The 17,807-nt window shown below is 39.2% G+C and overlaps 1 long non-coding RNA gene across 2 annotated transcripts; it reads right to left on the minus strand.

Annotated features, from left to right (window-relative positions):
- Positions 1-8,901: 8,901 nt before the first annotated feature.
- LOC129410684 (uncharacterized) lies at positions 8,902-17,523 on the minus strand. 2 transcript variants are annotated; one of them, XR_008632987.1, is made up of 4 exons: positions 17,472-17,523; positions 16,057-16,296; positions 9,633-9,693; positions 8,902-9,374 (listed from the first exon to the last, which is right to left on the minus strand). It is a non-coding gene; the product is annotated as an uncharacterized LOC129410684 (long non-coding RNA). The 2 variants fall into 2 exon arrangements; XR_008632986.1 differs by having other exon boundaries at positions 9,622-9,693.
- Positions 17,524-17,807: the final 284 nt, after the last annotated feature.

The raw sequence follows: 17,807 nt of genomic DNA on the forward strand, positions 1-17,807 counted from the left end.
CCACAACTGAACATGCCAACAATCCAGTGGTCCAAAGACAGCACCCTCCCTACATGCCACAACTGAACAAAGCCCAGAGCCACTGTGAACGCGCCAAACAAAATCCCACTGACCCATCCAACTGTTGTCTTTCATTTAAAGTCCGGTGCAGTTTATTTGTGAAAAAGTTTGAAAATAGACCATTTAATGACAGTGCTTCTTATAATCCAGAGCGCCCAAAATACGGTATCTTAACTCACTAGGCTAAGTCTTACAAAGCTAAATCTTAGGTGCTTTGATGATTTTAAAATTCTGAAAAGTTCATATTGTAAAAATACAGAAGAATCCCTCCAAAAATCCAACCTTTATGAAAGCTGCAGATGCCTTGTTTCAGTTTGATTTCACAAAAATGCATTGTGTTCTATAAGAGAACTCTTTGTGGGCCGAAGCTCCCAGCAGCGGCAGGACCTGGAGCAAAATCACACTCACCGAGAAATTTAAATAAAGCGAAAAGTATTGTGAAATGCAGTATTATTTAAAATAACCTGGGTTACATGGAGGTGGCATGTCATTTGCTTGATTTCATGAAAATTGAAAGGTAAAACCGTACCTCAGAACACCTCAGAGCACTCTGCATCAGGGGTGGGCAATTACATTTTCCATGAGGCGACATGAGAAACGGAAAATACTGTGGAGGACGAAAATGTTTAACTCAATTCAGCATAATATGAATTGTATTTCTTTATAAAAAGCAGTAAATAGCATTGTTTTGATGAGCTCGTAAGACTGGTAAGAGTTTATTTTATAACTAAGCAATGAAAAAGTGAGTTGTCTTACAAAAAATGTCATTAAAAAAAAAAAAAAAAACACACCTCTAAAATAAAAGCAATGTAGCTTTAGTCTATGCATGTGGTCCAATTATAAAACATGTTTATTTTGTTATTCCAAATGATCTGTACAATGCCCGTTCTGCTCCACATGGAGATGAATGTTTTATGCCATACTGTGGAATATTATAGCCACGTGAACATTATCATGGAAAGAAACTATGGGAGGAAATCCATGTTTTTTGAAAGATATGCTGCAGAAAAGAAACATGCTTTTATTTTAGTCTATTTTCTGGCAAAAAAAAAAAAAAAGTTACAGTGGAACTTTAACAAAGGCATGAAGCAAAATCTACTTTTTTGAGCATGTTATAACAGTGTTTCCTCATCTTTAGCTTACCCACAGTGAATGAATCATGAATGAATGAGCATTCAAACCAAAAATAGCATACCTCCTATTCCCATCTGCTCCTCTGGACTTGATATTTTTTGAAATATTTAGACTCTGAGTTATCAACAAACAAAACTCTTTAAAAAATAATAATATATGAACGCTGCTTGAGAATAAGTTCTGCAGTTTTGTTCAAATATGTCATCTAGAATGATGAGCACATATCTGACGAAGGTGAACAGAAATCACCGAATGACGTCAAAAGCAAAACAAAAAAGAAGTTGAGCTCTCAAAATAACTATGCAGAAAAAAGGAAATATGAGACAAACATTACAACATGGTTATCCTCAAAAAGTGAATTTCATTATTAAACATTCAGAGGTCTAATGTTTAATGTTAGAATGTTGTTACCTTCTCAAAAAAGCACCTGGAGTTGTGTTTTGTTTCATTAAATTTCAAATTCACAGCTTCTTTTACCTTTAGTTCAGTAGAGACCAGGGCTGAAATGATCAAACGGTTACATGCTGCAGTTCCGACATACCGCTACTCCAACATTGACGTCTGATTGTCGGAGTGGCAGCATTTCCATTTGTTATCAAACGTCCCTGCACTCTGACATGTTTTTTTTTTTCCTAGGTTGAAGTGACGGTCCTTTAGCTCTTTTTTCAGCCTTCCATCATTCCGACACACAAGGAAATGATTAAGTTACAGTGCCGCTCTTTTCGGGACAATATTTCCACAAACTGGCAGCATAGGAGATGTGGTCCACCGCAGCGTATACGATGCAAAAAATGTAATGCTCCAAACTATGAGTACGTTGTCAGAATGGCGACATAAAAGGCATCGGAATGGTGGCATCAAAAAGTGTCGGAATGGAGGGTTGTTGGAATAACGGAATGTCAGATTGGGGGTCTGTCGGAGAGGAAGTATGTCGAAATTAGGGTTATACCCCATCCAAACGATTCTAGTGAAGGTGTATGGAGTTTAAAAACACAGTGGAGCACTTCTTTCATTACCACATGACATCACAAAGTTGGCCTTAAAAACTTGGCCTAAATATGCAAAGTTTGTGGATGTGTAAATGACACAAAACACAACTCTGGGTGTGTTTTTGATGAGGAAACGTCATTATAACATAGATCAGAAAGTAGGGCATTAATGGCTCTTTAAGCAGTAACTTTCCCCTGCTTTCTCTAACTCACTCTCACATGATTTTAAAGTGGAGACTAAAGCGTAGAATGGTGCTGTCGTGTACGTCACTCGGTAAACATTATTCACAAGCTGCAGCACACAGGGACCAGAGCAGTGCGTCATGTCCAGACAGCAGCAGGTACCTCGGCCGTCTCCTCTGTGTGCTCACGCTCTCAGGACGCCCGGCCTGAAGAGCCCAGACACATGAATGTAAAAGTGGATTCATTCTTGAGCTCTTTTGCCTGTGGGGATTGCAAGAAGAAGTCTATTTCTGCTTATGTCTGTTGGTGAGAACAATGTTAAGCTAACCAGACTTGGCGTTAAGGCTGGCCGGTTTGTTCCAGTATGAAATGGAATTTTAATTATAGTATTTTTCAGACTATAAGTTGCTCCGGAGTATAAGTCGCACCAGCCAAAAAATACGTAATAAAGAAGAAAACAACATATATAAGTTGCATCAGACTATAAATCGCACTTTTTAAGGGAAATTTTATAAAATCAGAGACAAGGAATTGACATTTCATCTTGAAAGGCAAGTTCTAGTAATAACAATAGAACAGAGAACAACAGACTGTTAAAGTCACATATGAACAGTTCTTCAGATAAACTATAACATAAACAACAGAACAGAACAAGTTTACCAAACTCTCCATCTCACTCCAAATCACTGAATCCACTGAATTCTTCTTCCTCGATGTCACTTCTGAGCAACCGGAGGTAAACGGAGCACCACTTCCTCTTCTGTGTAGCTGTCGTCAGACTCATCATCATTTCCAGTTAGAATTATTCCAGCCTCTCTGAATCCCAACAGGATGGTTTTGGTTGTCACTCGGGATGGGCATGATTAGTCGATTAAGTGATAATTGATCATTAAGAATTTAATCAATTGCGTAAATTTTAATCGACAAACCGAATGTAAGTTGCTGTGCGTAGCATGACCAAACAGGGGTCTGTACATGAAGCTCTATGCACTCAGAAGGAGCGAGCAAACACAAACAGTCGGTCCGCCTGCAACGTACCAAAGTGCATATGCGTATTTAACGATGACTTGTACAAGAAATTCCACACTTTCCGTTCCGGTCGGGACAAGTGTGAGTCCATGTGCACAGTGTATAAAGCAGCACATATGTTTCGGTGTCCAGTGGGAAAAAGCTTTACCAGGTGAGAATAGCGCAATGTCGATGACGAGTCCCCACCTCCCACCTCCCGTACGGTGTCCTGGTTTTGACAAACGCAAATATGGTCACACTAACCTGTATTCCACTGAGTCATGTCTTTTAATCCGACAGAAATTGACCGCATCAGTGCACAAGAGCTGTAGTTTTATCTTCACTTAGTTTATGCAAATTAGCTATGCAGTTTTAAGTTTCGTTTCTGTGAGAGTTGCACAAAACTGAATTAAACACATTATAATAAACAGGCAGATGTGGCTCTAGAGTGGTTACGGTGTATTTTGTCCATCCATCTAGTGACTTCCAGGAAAGTTGCATGGTTCATCCTCCCGGTGTCACAAATTTCTCTCACTCCAAACTTTATTTCTGCTGCTCGATTGCTGTTTGCTACATATTTCACTACTTGCAGCTTGTAATCTGCAAAATATGATTTTCTTTTTGGGGGCATTTGTGTTCAGTCTTTTCAGTCTTTATAAGTTTGTTTAAGTTTTAAATTTTCAGTGGTACAAAATAATGGTGCGATCGACTGACATGATACCGACAGGACAGAGGCTCTTTCTTGCAGGAGACATGCGGAGTAAAAGGTGAAATGACAGTGACAGTGACAGTGGTACAGGAGTAACAGGAGCAGCAGATACTGACACACAAGCCTAGAGCCTCTCATGACTGTCAGTGTGAAAATTTTTACATATAAGTCGCACCAGAATATAAATCGCAGGAAACACCCAAACCATGAAAAAAGTGCGACTTATAGTCCGAAAAATACTTTTACTTGTTTGGTGCTATTTGAAGGTCCCGTATTACACTGCTTTCTGATCTATGTTACAGTGTTGTTTCCTCATTAAAAACCTACCTAGAAATTTGTTTAGCTTTGGCCTCGCCACAGTGTCTGGATCATCACCGCTGGGTTTGAACAAGATCTGCTTGGTGAGCTTTTGCAGTATAGACTTCATTTAATTCAAAGTTAATTTGCTTGAAAACACTTGGAAATGTTCAAAAGGACAATGTGCCTCTCTAAATGGACTTCTCTAAACATGCCAAACTCTAGCTCTGTTCCAATACAAACTTTAAATCATCTCACAAAAACTAAAATTCTCATATTTCAAATACTCAAATGACCTTTTTCAATTGTTTTGCCTCCAAAATCTCCTGTGTTCCACCATGCTTCTGTATCAACAAACTGCAAATACAATGTCAACAATAAAGACCATCCCCCGCTCTTAATTTCCTCACCTTTGGGACATTCTAGACCACGCATTCTTTAAGCTACTCAAACTATGCTACTGGACGTTGCAACTGCTACAACAAAAATGGGGAGCAGAGACTCAGGGAGAGATACTCAGAGGGGATGTAACAAGAACAATAAACCTCGGTCTGTATTCCAGAAACTCATCCGGCTTTGCAAATGGATTAATTAGTTTTTCTTCAAGATTTATATATGTATATATTTTTCCACAACAATATAAATAATAAATCTTTCTATCTATATATATTCTAAAGCCTTATCTAAAGCCTTTGCAGCAGTTAATATTGTAAATTCAAAACATTTAATCTTAATTTGCATTTCTTTTAGGTTTTTAAGTAAGAGTAACTTATTCAGTGCCTTTTGGTGGTGACTGGTTTCATTTAACTTCTCTTCTAGAGCAACAACAGGGCAATCCATCAAAAGAAAATTGCAAAAAAGTCAAGTCAAAACTGGTAGAAATATTAATAATTCAAGAAATTCTGATATTTTTTTCTTTTGGCTGTACCACTTGTAGACCTCAGCATGTGTACTCTATCAACTGTATTAGAGGCTTTGTACACGCAGCACCGGGATTAATCTTACGTGACAGTTCCTCTCCTCTTTTGGTGGCTTTGGTGGGATCTGTAAATGGAAGTATGTCTGACCCTTTTCGCAGACAACCCCAGAGGCGGTGATTCCTCAGTGGGGTTGAGATGACAGGTGCGCCCGTGGAGGTTCAGACCCCGGTGCGATGGTGGTTGAAGTCTCTCTCAGCTCGTGTGACTCGGCTGTCGGCCCAGCGGTGGGACTCAAAGGGGGCCGGGGGATAGAACGGAGAAGCAACGGAGACTAAAGTATGTCCCCGAAGCATAACATGGTCTAAACCTGTCACCATAATTACTATATTGACTCATCATTCAATACAGGATAGATGGGACCTTTTTTTTTTTTTGCGGGGGGGGGTCAATATTTTTTGTTCAGGTCATTTTCTTTTTGTCCACTTTTTGTTCGCTCTCGACATGAACATCATTGGTTGGAGTTGGCGGTGTGATTTCAGCTCCCACAGATGAATGCTGTTGTTGTGTCCTTGGGCAAGACACTTAACCCACCTTTCCCCTAGTGTCTGTGTGAATGGGTGAGTGTTACCTTGATGTAAAGCGCTTCGAGTGCCTTGAAGGTGTTGAAAAAAAAAAGGTGTATTTTTGAGCTATAAAACCACCTGTAATTGAATTAAATGTTAGGTAGAACTGTTTATTAATGCCATACTGTGGAACATTCTAGGCATGGACATACACACATTGTACCTTTAAGTCTTGTATTCTGCTATTTATGTATTGCAGCTCTACATTTACATTGTTGTACATTTAGAATCGTATTTGGGGTTAATTCTGCTTTATGGTTTAGTTTCAGTATTATCGTTTATCATCCATATTGCTTCAATTGTGACAGACCTCGTTATGGACTTGGAACATGGAAACAACCAAAATATAAGTTCATTATGCTCGTCTTCAGAAGTAGTTTTCAAAATTCTGTGTGTATAACAATAATAGAATAATTTTAGAAGTAAAACCAACCTTGCATTTGAAGGATTTATGTCTGAGCAGCAGCAGCGAGTTGTACTTCCTGATAGAAAGCTTGGCAGTGGCGGACTGATATCACCTAGCACCTATCTTACGGGCAAATAAAATTCCGCTGCTGCTGAGAGAATAGTCCCTCAACATGTGACGATTCATGTGATGCAAGGTTAGTTTAATTTCAAACATTATTCTATCGACACAGACAGTCTGGTGTAATAATAGATTTGCTTTGGGTGTTTTGTGGAGTGGGTAAGACTGTTTTTAGTGGCAGGATAACTATGGCCATTGACATGCACTAGCCTAGCACCAGCGACCTCTGCAAATACAAGGACTGGATGGAATATTTTAAAAAGTGTCTCCACACGTCTCCAACACACTAGCTCACTAGGACCCCATTTACAATAAAATTAATCTGTGTATCAGCGTATCAGAAACGATCTGCGTCCAGACACGTTGTTTCTGTACCTGAAGTCAAAGCCTTCCCTGTCCACACAGAAACGCAAAACCGCCTGAAACGCTCGTCACGTGATAGGCTGGTGTCACGTCTTCACAACGTCCTGACATCACGTGAGCGGTAAAAACAAGGAAGTCTGAAGTTGCAGCAGCTGATTTTGAGCCAAGGGAGATGTCTTTTCGTGGACCGACGACAAGGTTCAGTTTTTACTTAGCGTAACACTGGATTTTAAGACGAGCATGGCGGCTCAGACTGAGGACTGACTCGTTTCTGTGTCCACAAGCCTTCCCTATCTACACAGCTTTAAGCATATATGTTTACGTTTTACAGAAATGAAACTTAAAACCATATGGGCTAATTTGCATAAACTAAGTGCTCAAAAAACAGCTCGCTGTTGTGCGCTGATGCAGTTAAGCTTCTGTCGGACTAAAGGACACGACTCAGTGGATTATATGTTCTTTCTGTGACAGAGGGGTGTTCTGCTGATGGTGAGTTTGTTCTGTTCTATTGTGTTGGAGAGAGTTCATGTTAAACTTTTCAGAGATTATATGAATGGACATATATTCCAGCCTCTTAGCATTTTGGCGCTGAATTGGCTACATCAGCGTATCAGCGTTTTCAGGCATCCACATGGTGCTGGATCAGATCCGTACTAATTTGTGGGAGCTGGTGGCAACAGATCATTCCATCTCTGGAGCAGTTTTCAATTTTCGGATTAGTGTGAACGAGAACTGCATTCGCAACGAAAACGATTAGAAAACGATTCGAAAACGTACTCGTGTGGACGAGGCCTAGGAAATGAGGTCCTGTGTCCAAAATTCTGGACTGTCCCTTTAATTTAAACAAAGCTGTTCAGTAGTGATTTGAAGGATTAATAGTTACATAAACACAGTTGGATCCTCTTCTATAATCACTTAACTGTTTTTTAAAGAATTAAGTGTCATCTTCTAACAAAAACACAAAAAGCTAGACTGGTGAATCCCTTGTAAAAAAAAAAAAAAAAAAACTAAGTACTCTGAACACCACAGTGAACAGCTCGGCTTTCATGGAGATTGCAGTGTGACACTCTATACTCAATATATTTCAAAAGGAGAATCTTAAGGCCCATATCATCCACGATAAAGCATCTTTATTGCACGGCGTGTTGACCAAAACATTTGCATATTATGCTTGACTGTTGTCTCAGATAAAAATAAGCACGTCAAGATATGTTCCATTTGTGTCAGTGGAACACTAATAATAGAGATGGACCAGTTTGAGAAATGTATGCAAGCGTGGCAGCTCCCGTGAGTGTGTCCGCAGTGAATATAGAAAACTGTCAACACCAAATGAGCAGTAGCATGTAATAGCCACTCGCTGACATGGACCAAAGGCTCAGCTAAAAACTAATTAGGCGGACTGCACATAAACACACCGCTCAGAATGAGATGTTTGCACTTCCCACATGGTGAGAGCTAATTAAATAGTTTTGGCCAGTGATGCAGGAAAGTAAACATACAATATTTTTTCCATCTGCTCCATTTTATTGACAGAGATATCAAACATGTAGCATCATGATTTGAAAATGCCTTATTAATTGATTCTGTACGGTTTTATTTTGACTCTAGTAACGAGGAGTGTAAAATGGGGGTGAAGAGCGGGGAGGGGTATTCAGAAAATTGTCAGAGCCGGTGTTATGACTAGTCAAGTTTTGTAAAGATGTTCTGCTGGTATATCAAAAAACTGACAGCTCCGCCTATAAAAGATAGCTTGTCAAAAAGAGATACCCGCATTGATTAAATATTTGACATTTTATTACACAGGTATGCAGTAAATTTGATAGTTCAAAGTAGCATTATAATAATGTCCACACTTTCCATATGCGAGAGGTTATGGCTCTGTTTGGAAATGGAATATGAATGATGGAACTGGAAGCTATGGAAGGGCTGATTTATGACTGGGTGAGAGTACACATGGAGGACAGGAGCTGGGCCAGTTAACGGTAGAATTTATTACAAAAAGTGAATTAAAAACATGAATAAAAATGCCCAAAAATTACTAAAAGTCAATAGATAAATTATTAAAATCCATAAAACAAGTTGGGCTAAAAACAAATATAAAAAATTGTTAAAAGTTCCTTAAAAGCACCAGTGCAGGGGAAAGTGCAGTGCAGATATTCCTTTGGCAGCTCGATTGTTGGTCCAGTGACATCCCCCTCGGGCGGCACGAGAGAGTACGCGACATCCAGGCCTTAGGGTGCGTTGGTGGAGTGTTGCTACAATACTTAAATACTTATACTTCTTCCCGATCCTTCACTCAGCTGGCTTCGGCACGATGAGAAACCTACTCGGATCAACAACAAACAAACGACAGTGTGCACCCCGTCAACTGCGATAGCCCTAAGCTATTTCCCGACAAGTATTACTACAATTCACATTACTCCCACGGAATGGCGGGGATCTCTGCCTCATCTCTGCTCCAATCTCCTGCTCCTCTGCTGCCCTGCTGTCCGGCTTCCGTGCATCCCCTGTGCATCAGTGCGTCTCCTCCCTGGTGTTTACAGGTGTGCTGCATGAAAAGTGCTGAGTGCATGTAAAGTTACAGCAGGCATCAATAAAAACAGAAAGGCATGCATTCAAAATAAAACAGAAAATAAACACTAAAAAATCTTCAAAATAAAAGCTTAAAGCCATGTCATATAATATAATTTAAGTACATGATTTATTTAAGTACATGCAAGTATTTAGTTTAAAATTCATATAAATTGCAAAAATCTGAAATGACTTGAAGTTCAAAGCAGACTTCTTGGACAAAAGACTTGAGACTTACTTGAGACTTACAAAACATCGACTTGGTCCCACCTCTGAAGTTTCCAGGCCTTTGTTGCACAGAGCAGAAAAACTGACAGGAGATGGAGAGAAAACACAACCTTAAAGAAGCTCTACTTTGAAATATGCAAATATGTTTCACCAACATCTGCTGAGCCTGATGGAGAAGCTCTACGGAGATTTCCACTTCACTTTCCCCACTTCTGTTGTGTTTTTGTCAAGTATAAACTACTATTTAAACCACAGTTAGTGAGTTGTTTGAAGAAAAAAATTCAAGTTAATCTACAAGACCTGCATTCCTTTTATTTATTTTTTTTGTTTAGCTTTCTATCGTTTTACAATGTTGTTCTCTCATCAAAAATATCCATACATGTCAGAGTAATCTCTCCCAGTCCTTTATATGAACTCTTCTCATGATTAGCTGTAATATTCAGTGCAATTCTCAGCAGCCTACATCACACGTGCCACCACACTGCAGTGTTCTATAAATATACAAAACAGTATGCAACAACTTCACAAACCTGATGTGATGTGATGAGTTTCATTAGAATGCAGAGTGAATGTAATGTGACAGCGCTCTGAAGAGGGAGTGAAAGCAAAGGGAGGGGGATTCAGAACATCAAAAACAAAACTGAAGCTTATTAAACACGTCAATACATTGTTTTCGGCAACTATAGCAATTTCAAAACAATAAAAAGGTAAAATGCTCCTCTTTAAAAGGTCCTAAATTACTCAAAATTGACTCTTGTGAACTTAAAGTCATGTTAGAATGTTTTTACCTTGTCATAAACATTTTGTGAGTTGTGTTTTGTTTCATTCACACATTTGAGTAATCCTGTTAGTCTGTCTACATCTCCTAAGCAAAAAATGCTCCATCTAGTGCTGACATGAAGCTGTAGTGTTTTTGTGTTAAAATGTGTGAATGAAATAAAATACTACTCCAGGTATGTTTTTGATGAGAAAACAACTTTATAACATATATAGGCCCTTTAATGGTGAACCATGTATTGCATTTTTTGGACTAAGTCGCACTTTTTTTCATGGTTTGGGTGGTCCTGTGACTTATATATTAAAATGTTCACACTGACAGCCATGAGAGGGCACTCTAGGCTTGTGTATCAGTATCTGCTGCTCCTATTACTCCTGTACCGCTGTCACTTGGCTCTAGTGCGCATGTCTCCTGCAGAAAGAGCCACTGTCCTGTCTGCATCATGTCAGTCGATCGCACCACTTTGGTACCAGTGAAAATTAGAAATTTAAACCAACTTATAAAGAGATCTGAAAAGACTGAACACAAATTCCCCCAAAAAGAAAATCATATTTTTTTCCAAATACAAGCTGCAAGTCGTGAAATATGCAGCTGAAAATGGTAATCGAGCAGCAGAAAGAAAGTTTGGAGTGAGTGAGAAACTTGTGACACCGGGAGGGTGTGACATGCAAGTTTCCTGGAAGTCATTGGATGGATCAACAAAGCTTGGACTTCAGTGACAACCGAAACCATCCTGTCAGAATTCAGAAAAGCCGGAATAATTCTAACTGGAACTGATGCCGAGGAAGTGGTGCTCCGTTTACCTCCGGAGGTCACGGAGTTGCTCAGAAGTGACACCGAGGATGAAGAATTCAATGGATTTAGTGATTTGGAGTGAGATGGAGACTTTGGTAAACTTGTTATGTTCTGTTGCAGCCTGTTGCAGCTAAAACCTGGAACAGTCTTCCTGAACATGTGAGACAGGCATCTTCTGTGACGCTGTTTAAATCCAGGCTCAAAACATTTCTGTTTAACACTTACCATCCACCGCCCGCCGGCGGGCGATTTTCCAATAAAAAATGTTCACTCTGTATATTCACCTTCATTATTGTTTTCACTACTGGCATGCCATACATCGTTTGAAAGCTTAATTTATCAATAAAACAACCATATCATTCATTTTATGCCGTACAACGAGCCCGAATTTATGTGAATTTAAAAATTCACATCATAAACAAAGAATAAGATACGCGTTTCTTACCTTTGAGCCGGTTCTGTCGGTCCAAAACGCGTTCAATCCATGAAAAGTTGTACTCAATAAATCCGTAATAATCCACAGAAAAAGAATATCAAGTTGTTTTTCCAAAAAATAATTCCATGTGGGGAAATAATCCAGAAAATCGTCGTCCGTATGAGTGGATGAATCCGTGAATGAAAATATGTCTCTTCTCCGCCTCTTCTCCCGCTCTCACTTCCCTTTCTCTCCCGCTCTTGGGTGCGCTTGTTTTCCTCACACTCTTAGCTTCAAAATGAGACCCTCCCCGCTGTTGTCGGTGTCGGGGTTTAGGTGGGACAAGCCGCTGAAGAAGCTAACGCACTCACGTACTTCCTGGCTTTACGCACGCGTCATCAGTTTGTTTACGGGAAATCTCTTCAGTCATTGGATCTTCCAGAAAGTGATTGACATATTGTTTTAGCCTATCACCAGAGCTTTCAAACGGTGGGCGGACATTCAGATAGTATTGGAAACGGACCCTGTGTTTATACGCGCAGCCGAGAGGGACCAGGAGAGAGACACAGAGAGCAGTAGTAGTAGTAGCAGAACAGCCACTTGGAAGACAATTTTGGCTACTTTTAGTTTTTTTTCTTGAGAAAACATGCCCAGCTCAGAAGAATTAGTATTATAATAATAACAATGATTATTATTATTATATTATTATTATTATTTTGGCACAAATTTGGCAATCTTGTGCCGAATTGTCATTTTGTATACACAAAGGCTCACAGCATCAAAACCCTTTGTCCTAGAGATCTGAAATTCTACACAGTTGTTGCCAACAACTTGAACAATGAGTGTAGTGAGTCACAAATGCCTAGCATGAAGTATGCCCAAGCTAAGGCCTTTATTTTTTTTTCGAAGCAAAAAAATATTTTTTTTTTTTCAATTTTAATTGACTGTACTGTAGGTTAGGCAGCACTCACAGTCTTCATGTACATATCTACAGAAACTAGAAGGCCTAAGCTTTAAAATGGTGCCTCACACAAGCATGTGGGTTCTAAGGTTTTCTTTTAATAAGCTATGGCATTTGGGTATGTCTTACCATTGTGCACACACCAAAATGAGGCGGGTGGTAACAGGTTAACTGTGCATATAACTGAAAGGTTTTCATTCCGCACTCTTCTCTCCAATTTATGTCTCTCTTTTTTAATTTTAATCTTCATGATTATTTATTTGTTTTTATTATGATTTTAATGTATTTATTATTCTGTAAAGAACTTTGAATTACTTTGTGTACGAATTGTGCTATACAAATAAACTTGCCTTGCCTTGTTGTTTATGTTCTAGTTTAATCTGAAGAACTGTTCATATGTGACGTTAACAGTCTGTTGTTCTCTGTTCTATTGTTATTACTAGAACTTGCCTTTCAAGATGACATGTTGGTTCGTGGTTTCTGATTTTATAAAATAAATTTCCCCCAAAAAGTGTGACTTATAAATTTTTTTCTTCTTCATTATGCATTTTTGGAACAACTTATAGTCCGGAAAATACGGTAACTATGTATGTACGGTGCAGGGTCTTCTACCTTTTAGTATCCTTATAGATGGTTTAGCTTTGCCTGGCAGTACACTTATCATTTTTGCTAAATAACGGAATATAAACACCAGGATTACATAGAACATTTTAAGACCAAGATGGCGAGCCTGACAGTAACAGTTACAGCTAGTGGGGAAATGTTTTTTTCAATACAAAGTGAATTGGAGCCAGAGTCAAAAGTGCTCACTTCCTCTTTGAAACATGGTGGTTAGCTGTGTCCATTTACATACACAGTCTACAGTTAGCTCTGACGAAAGTACACTTTGAGACTACATGACCACCTCAGAACAGAACATTTTATTTCAGAGAAACCAATGGGTGTAAAGAGTATTCAAAGACTGAAGAGCAGAGACTGTGGCTGCCGCTGGAAGTTGGCGCAGTCACACCAATTACACTCCCAGTTTAATTAGTAATGAGTGTAATGAACGCTGAAGGCCATCCAGCACTTCCGTTTACAGAATGAGAGCTCAAAATGGAGTCACTCACTTAGCATGTTCACCAGCAGACAGCATTAGTCCCAGCACTGCCTCATATCAAACAGAGATGTGATTTTGCTCGCAGTCTTTTAGACATTAAAATGCTTGACTTGGTTTGGTGGGGTTGTAGCTGTGGTAAATATTGTTCATAGTTTTACAGTTTGTGGACAAAAGTAGAAAAAAAAGCACAAAAATACAGAAAGTAGAGCTGTGTTCTGTCACTATCTAAAACTACGTTCAGACTGCAGCCTGAAGTGACCCAAATCCAATCTTTTCGTCCTGATATCCTGTATCTGATCTTTTAATGACAGTATGAACAACACAGATCCGACTTTTTCAAATGTGACCCAGGCCACTTGGATACGCGCTCCTAAAACCGATACATATCCGATCTTTTGACATGTGACTTCAGTCTGAACGGCCAGGTCACATTCATCCCACCTACATGTCAGGCTCGGAGTCTCGTCAATGGAGGGAAAGCGAGGTTAGAGAGTTCATTCATATTTGCGGGGGATCCCTGTTTTCAGGCCAAATTGGAGGAGTCTTATTGGAACTGGACGGTTTTTGAAATGTCCGAGCGCGGCTACAGATAGTCCTGGCTCCAACGTCAACAAAAAATAAAGACCCTGCGAGTCAAAAACAAGGAGGATAAAGACTCAAACAAACGAAGCAGCCGTGGACGTGTAACCTGTCCATTTTAGGAAGAAATGTACCGTATTTTGGGAGACAAGTCCAGCGTTTAGGTGCATGTGGGACACTTTTGGGGCGTTTAAAGTTCACATTGGAGATCACATACAAGTCGCATTTAATTGGAAATGTGAACGATTTCATAAAAAAATCCAAATTGAGCATTAAGCCCTGCATTCTGAACACAGCCTAAGTCATCAACAGAAAATTATTTTAAAAAATAACAAAATAGCACCTATGTATGTCCCATCCGCTGCCCTGTCCAATTAGGAAATAAAATTATAAGCCTCACCAAAATCCAAAAATAAGAATTAGAAAAAAAAACACTTACAATTTGACAAAAATGGTAAAATAATCACAAATGAACCTAGATTGCCAATGCCTAAACCAATCCTGACTTTTCTCATTCTCAGTATCTGGACAACATTCACTGTGACTGCACCAAATTATGTCCAATGTTGATGTAAGTAAGAATAAATCAGTAATAAATGTTTTTTTGTGATTTCTACCATGTTATAACAAGATTTATGATCCATCCGTGCATGTTTGAGCAATTGATGATAATGGTTAACCCTTCAAGACCTAAGAGCAATATTAGTACATTTGTCCTCGCCTGGATTTTTTTCCTTAATTTTGCTGTCAAAATGTCCCCTTTTACCCCCTAATGAAGTGTTATACATCTTTTTCTTTTTTTTTTCAGTACAACCTGGCAAACACCATCTGCGTGCTGTAGTTGTGTCATATGGCTGTAATAAAAGCTATAAGACGAGAAATACAAATGAAAAATAAATAAATTAAACAAAAGAAAATTCACACCCTTTCATACAAAACACAGTAAACGTGTATAAACAAATTTCTGGACATTAAAAAAAATGCTTAATTTAGGGCCTGAGCTACAAAAGTGCAAAATATCAAGTCTGTAAGTAAACTAAAAATATCCTTATGCCCTCAAAACAAAACAAAAAAGTGCAATAATCCTTTTACTTTCCTGTTGACAGTCATGGAAACAGCTAGTGTCAGGTCCAGGACACATCACTTCCTGCATTTCCATGGTGTTTATTAGATTTGGATTTGGACATTTGGACTGAACCTTTCAAATAAAAATAGCAAGGGGTGCACACTTACACAGACCAAGATGCATAATTTATTTGAGAAATAACTGCACTTAGAGCGGCTTTTTCAATTGTTACGAACACAGACGCTCAGAACAGTCAACCATTTTAACTCACTACGCTCTTTGGCAAAGTTTGGGCCAATCAAAATGGATGGAGCTTATGAGTTTGGCGGAAAACAAAGTTCCTATTGGACACTCGTTTTCCCTATGTAGGATAATGCCTGAAATATACCCGGAAAGCCACAACTCTCAGCTTTTCAAGGGGAACAAAATTAAATTTCTATCTTTTATGGTCGGAAAGTTATACACGGTTATATAAAACATATTCCTAGGTATTGTATACGATACCGTCAGTCTGGAAGGGTTAATGTTGGTTATGGACATATACTTAAAGCTACACTGTTGAAATCAGAACAGAAAAAGCTGGATTGGTGCATCCCTGATAATGTTAACTGTGTTTTTGTGAAATGACCAGTCTAACCTGCCATACCCACTTTAAACTTCACAGTCTGTGCAGAGGAGCTGTTGTTTGTCCACTGGCGAGTGTGTGCAGGTCCGGCATTTGAAATTTAAGTCTTGTAAAAAGTCCAACTCACCTGCACTGGAGCATGGCAGATGGCTGTCTGAGGGAGAGTCTGAGGAGCAGGGGAAGAAAAGTGCTCTGGATGTGTGAAATGTGAAACACTTTTGGAGCGGCGCACAAACAAGCATCGCCTTCAGCTGTCCTTGGACGTGCTCGGGCTTGACCAGGGGGAGCCGCTCTTTTATCTGCTGCTGCTTAGCCCGGACAGCCTCCACAGACCGGCTCTCTGCACTGGCCAGCAAATGAGCTCATACTGTGGGTGTGGAAGAGCAAAGCAAAACATGAATTAAGTGACCTAAGCCAAAGCTTCTCAAACTGCAGTACACTGCTTCAAAATTCGATACCGATACTCTTGGTTGAAAGTGTGTTCTGGAATAGCTCTAGTTTGAGATGGCCAAGTCCTTGTTTAAAGACAGGGTATTACACTTCTATTGTGTATTAACTGCTAACAGATTAATATGTTATCAGGTTTGTCATTTTTTCAGATTTCAGATTTTTGTATCATGCTTTAATGCACAAGTGTCAAACATACGACCCAGGGGCCAGATCCGACTCTCCAAGACCTTTAATGTGGCCCTTGGGTGATTTTCTACTAAAATATTTTAATTATATTTTCTATTAAAATATTGGTAATTTTCTGTGGTGTTTATCATAACAGCATCTCCAGCGTCTCTGTACGTGGCCCCTCCCACCAGAGCAGCACAAATGAAGATTTGTCTCTTTCCAAACGCTCTTAAAGGACGATCGTTTTGACTATTGACCGTGACACCCTCATCAGCAAAATGTCCAACATGAGAAAAGTGGAGCCAAGTGCAGGATTTTCCAAGAAAAACTGACTTATTCCTGTTTACATACAAGTTCATGTTAAGACATTGTGTTGAAATTTAATTTTTCTTAAAGTTTCAGGTTGTTCATAATATTATAATATAATAAGAAAGAGTTCATCAATTAAAAAAGATTTCTGTAATAGATTTGTGTTTCTCTGCACAAATATTTGAACTTATTGTTATTTTTGGGGTTTATATGACATGAGTTTTCTGATCCGGCAACTTGGGGATCAAAGTAGGTTGGATACGGCCCCCGGACCAAAATGAGTTTGACACCCCTGCTTTAATGGATGATGTAAGGTTGAGGCCTGGGCATTGGTCAGAATTCTGCCCTACTTTTATTTATTTATTTTAATTAATGTGACAGGGACAGTGCACAATTTTTGCATTAACCTTAACAGGAGAGATGCATTGTACATCAGGTTGTAGCATCAGGGCTAATTTCCACCTGTCGTCCCTGGGCAGATTCATTGATTGATTATATTTAACTGACCTTGACTATTGTAAGATTACGGATGTAACTCCGGCCTCTTACTAGCCCAGGAAAGCCGTAGCACCCGAGGGGTCAACAAAAACGAAGAAAAGAAAATAAGTTCTTCACCTTTTTTTAATTGGCCACACCAAGAGCAAATCTGACAGCATGTCCCCATGACAGACAACAGGCAACAAACACCGTGACAAAAAATTCCCCTTCTATAGCTTGGCCTAAACCACTAAGCCCCAGACAGGTAAATATGAACTTTTAAAAATGACTAAATATATGATTATACTAATCTCAACTATTTACATTTCATAAACTAATATTGCACTTGGCTACATTAGAATTATCCATTCTTAAATATTATTTCATGTATTAGATAGATAGTTAAAACCATTTCGACAGTTAAACCTCCCCTCCCCCAGCAGCATTTGGCAGAGTCCAAATCAGGGTGATGGG

This window comes from Boleophthalmus pectinirostris, unplaced genomic scaffold (assembly GCF_026225935.1).
Source record: "Boleophthalmus pectinirostris isolate CB_2022bp ecotype Guang Dong unplaced genomic scaffold, ASM2622593v1 HiC_scaffold_23, whole genome shotgun sequence".
Lineage (NCBI taxonomy): Eukaryota > Metazoa > Chordata > Actinopteri > Gobiiformes > Gobiidae > Boleophthalmus > Boleophthalmus pectinirostris.